Consider the following 4,805-nt stretch of genomic DNA (forward strand, 5'->3'; position numbering starts at 1 on the left):
CCACATTAACAGAAGCAAAGACAAAAACCACTTGATCATCTCAATAGATGCAGAAAAAGCCTTTGATAAGATCCAACATCATTTCATGATAAAAGCTCTAAGAAAACTAGGAATAGAAGGAAAGTTCCTCAACATTATAAAAGCTATATATGACAAACCTACAGCCAGCATTATACTTAATGGAGAAAAAGTGAAACCATTCCCTCTAAAATCAGGAACCAGACAAGGATGCCCACTATCTCCACTCCTATTCAACATAGTACTGGAATTCCTAGCCAGAGCAATTAGGCAAGAAGAAGGAATAAAAGGAATACAAATAGGTAAAGAAACTGTCAAAATATCCCTATTTGCAGATGACATGATCCTATACCTTAAAGACCCAAAAAACTCTACTCAGAAGCTTCTAGACATCATCAATAGCTATAGCAAGGTAGCAGGATATAAAATCAACATAGAAAAATCATTAGCATTTCTATACACTAACAATGAGCAAACGGAAAAAGAATGTATGAAAACGATTCCATTTACAATAGCCTCAAAAAAAATCAAATACCTAGGTGTAAACCTAACAAAAGATGTGAAAGACCTCTACAAGGAAAACTATACACTTCTGAAGAAAGAGATTGAGGAAGACTATAGAAAGTGGAGAGATCTCCCATGCTCATGGATTGGTAGAATCAACATAGTAAAAATGTCGATACTCCCCAAAGTAATCTACATGTTTAATGCAATTCCCATCAAAATTCCAATGACATTCATTAAAGAGATTGAAAAATCTACTGTTAAATTTATATGGAAACACAAGAGGCCTCGAATAGCCAAGGCAATACTCAGTCAAAAGAACAATGCAGGAGGTATCACAATACCTGACTTCAAACTATATTACAAAGCAATAACAATAAAAACAGCATGGCACTGGCACAAAAACAGACATGAAGACCAGTGGAACAGAATAGAGGATCCAGATATGAAGCCACACAACTATGAGCAACTTATCTTTGACAAAGGAGCTAAAAATATACGATAGAGAAATAGCAGCCTCTTCAACAAAAACTGCTGGGAAAACTGGTTAGCAGTCTGCAAAAAACTGAAACTAGATCCATGTATATCACCCTATACCAAGATTAACTCAAAATGGATCAAGGATCTTAATATCAGACCCCAAACTCTTAAGTTGATACAAGAAAGAGTAGGAAATACTCTGGAGTTAGTAGGTATAGGTAAGAACTTTCTCAATGAAACCCCAGCAGCACAGCAACTAAGAGATAGCATAGATAAATGGGACCTCATAAAACTAAAAAGCTTCTGTTCATCAAAAGAAATGGTCTCTAAACTGAAGAGAACACCCACAGAGTGGGAGAAAATATTTGCCAATTATACATCAGACAAAGGACTGATAACCAGAATATACAGGGAACTTAAAAAACTAAATTCTCCCAAAACTAATGAACCAATAAAGAAATGGGCATGTGAACTAAACAGAACTTTCTCAAAAGAAGAAATTCAAATGGCCAGAAAACACATGAAAAAATGCTCACCATCTCTAGCAATAAAGGAAATGCAAATTAAAACCACGCTAAGATTCCACCTCACCCCTGTTAGAATAGCCATCATCAGCAACACCACCAACAACAGGTGTTGGCGAGGATGCGGGGAAAAAGGAACCCTCTTACACTGTTGGTGGGAATGTAGACTAGTACAACCACTCTGGAAAAAAATTTGGAGGCTACTTAAAAAGCTGGACATCGATCTACCATTTGATCCAGCAATACCACTCTTGGGGATATACCCAAAAGACTGTTACTCCAGAGGCACCTGCACATCCATGTTTATTGCGGCACTATTCACAATAGCCAAGTTATGGAAACAGCCAAGATGCCCCAGCACTGACGAATGGATTAAGAAAATGTGGTATCTATACACAATGGAATTTTATGCAGCCATGAAGAAGAACGAAATGTTATCATTCGCTGGTAAATGGATGGAATTGGAGAACATCATTCTGAGTGAGGTTAGCCTGGCCCAAAAGACCAAAAATCGTATGTTCTCCCTCATATGTGGACATTAGATCAAGGGCAAACACAACAAGGGGATTGGACTATGAGCACATGATAAAAGCGAGAGCACACAAGGGAGGGGTGAGGATAGGTAAGACACCTAAAAAACTAGCTAGCATTTGTTTCCCTTAATGCAGAGAAACTAAAGCAGATACCTTAAAGCAACTGAGTCCAATAGGAAAAGGGGACCAGGAACTAGAGAAAAGGTTAGATCAAAAAGAATTAACCTAGAAGGTAACACCCACGCACAGGAAATCAATGTGAGTCAATGCCCTGTATAGCTATCCTTATCTCAACCAGCAAAACCCCTTGTTCCTTCCTATTATTGCTTATACTCTCTCTACAACAAAATTAGAGATAAGGGCAAAATAGTTTCTGCTGGGTATTGAGGGGGTGGGGGGGAGAGGGAGGGGGCGGAGTGGGTGGTAAGGGAGGGGGTGGGGGCAGGGGGGAGAAATGAACCAAGCCTTGTATGCACATATGAATAATAAAAGAAAAAAAAGGATAGATATAAGTCTGAGATCCATAATAAAATGGATTGTTACCCAGCCAATGCAAAAAGTTATTTGTCAAAACAAAATGAATGCTGTAAGATAGGAATGAATTTGAGGCTTGTGGAAATATCTAATGTTTTTGCAATAGCTTTTTCTTAATATGGAGATTTTTATGTTGAATTTGGGAAAGATATTCCTGTTTTTTTTATGTTAAAGGGAAAACAGTGTAAAGAAATTTACATTTAGTGGAATTTATGCATCATGCCACTGGCAAACTGCAGTTGTATCTAATAATTTATTGAATACAGAAACTTGAATTTTATTTTATCCATTTCTCAGGAAACCTAAATTATTGTGGTAACCCCTAACACAGAAAGGTTTGTCTGCAGCAATAGGGCTCTACTTGTTGTTAGCCACTTATTCTATACCACACTTTTATTCTAATTTTTTTCTCTTCTCCTGTTTTTCCTTCTTGAATTTTTAAAATTTCATAATACGTGGGTTTGCAGTTTCAGGAATTAGTGACCTTCAGGGATGTGGTCATAGACTTCTCTCAGCAGGAGTGGGAATACCTGGACCCTGTTCAGAGGGACTTGTGCAGGGAAACTATAGCCACCTGTCTCCCTGGGTAAGTTTACTTCTAGTAATGTGTTACTTCTAGTGATATGTTACCTTTCAATTCAGTGAATTTCAAGATATAAGCTGAATTTCTTCCTTGATATTTCTGGAAGATTTGAGCCCTCCCAGTTTGACAGTGGCTCTGCCATTAAGCAGCACCATTTTCTCCAGAATACTCATGTCTCCCTCTGACCCTTGTAATTGCCTCCCTCTCTTAGCATCCAAGGGGCTAGATTAAAATCCTGTTTGTTTGCTCTTGTTTTAGGAGATAGAGTATCACTATGTAGCCCAGACTGGCCTGGAGTTCACTTTGTAATCCAGGCTGCTCTGGAGTTCATGATCCTCCAGCCTCAACTTCCTGAGTGCTGGGATTACAGGCATGCACTACTATGCCTAGTGAACTTGCTGTATATTTATTTAATGAATAACCAACCATTGCTCAGGAAGCCTGGTTTCCCATTGTACTTACTCCAAAAATTCCTGTAGAGGTGCTGTGTCATCCTCTGGTCCATCCACAACAGTTGGATGCAGATTCCTGATGTGCTCTGAGTATGAGAAGAGCCTCTATGACTTACACAGCAGCAGGCAGAATGAACAGTGTTCATTTAAAACTGAAGAGTCCACATTTCATTTCCTGTAACCAATTTGTATGATTTATGGTTGAAAGTTTCAACTTATGAACTTTGCATTTAATACTGAATGAAAATCTTATAAGTCAATCAGGATGCTTCTTTTCCTCTTAAAGAAATAAAATTCTTAGAATTGGTATAATTGTGTTTATTATGTCCTGGTCTGTTGTCTCAGATATTCTTCTGAGGAAAATTACTTAATCATCAATATTAGATTAGCAACATACCCAGTTTACTTGCTAACACTGTAGAATAGAGTTGAAGTGACATGGTCAGAGTCATGGGACTGGTAAGTTCAGGGGGAAGAATTTGTACCCTAGCTGCCTGGCTCCGGAAACTTTGACATTGTTAAACTTTCTCTTAAGATACAGAGCCTGGCTAGATGCTGTTGTTTGCCTGCAGTGCAAGTTACTGGGAGCCTAGGACTCCCAAGGCAGAAGAATCCCTCGAGCCATGAGTTCAAGGCCAACCTGGGCAATACAGTGAGACCCTGTCTCAGAGGGAGAAGGGAAGGGGAAGAGAGGGAGACGAGGAGGGAGAGGAAGAAAAGCAGGGAGGTAGGGATGGATTTTATAGTATAAATTAAAATAAGATTTCACCATCTCTGCTTTCTTTTTTTTTTTTTTTTTTGGCAGTACTGGAGGTTGAACTTAGGGCTTTATGCTTACTAAACTGGTGCTCTTACCACTTCAGCCACACACTCAGCCCTTTTTGCTCTGTTTACTTTAGAGATAAGGTCTTGCTTTTGGCTTAGGAAGGCCTGGACTCCAGTCCTCCTATTTTATAGCTGGGATGACAGGCATGTGCCACTGTGTCCAGGTTTTCTCTGTTGAGATTGGGGGGGGGGGTGGTCTTGTAAACTTTTTTGCCTGATCTGGCGGGAACTGCAATCCTCCTAATCTCAGTTTCCCGGATAGTTTGAGATGACAGGCACATACCACCATGTTTAGCTATTAGTTGAGATGGGGTCTTGCTTACCTTTTGCTTGGGCTGGCCTCAAACTGTGA

General features: G+C 39.3%; 1 protein-coding gene across 1 annotated transcript in view; it reads left to right on the top strand.

The window, feature by feature from the left end:
* Nucleotides 1-4,805, top strand: part of LOC109703196 (uncharacterized) — a 40,099-nt gene that overhangs the window by 19,555 nt on the left and 15,739 nt on the right.

This window comes from Castor canadensis, chromosome 16 (genome assembly GCF_047511655.1).
Source record: "Castor canadensis chromosome 16, mCasCan1.hap1v2, whole genome shotgun sequence".
NCBI classification, from domain to species: Eukaryota; Metazoa; Chordata; class Mammalia; order Rodentia; family Castoridae; genus Castor; species Castor canadensis.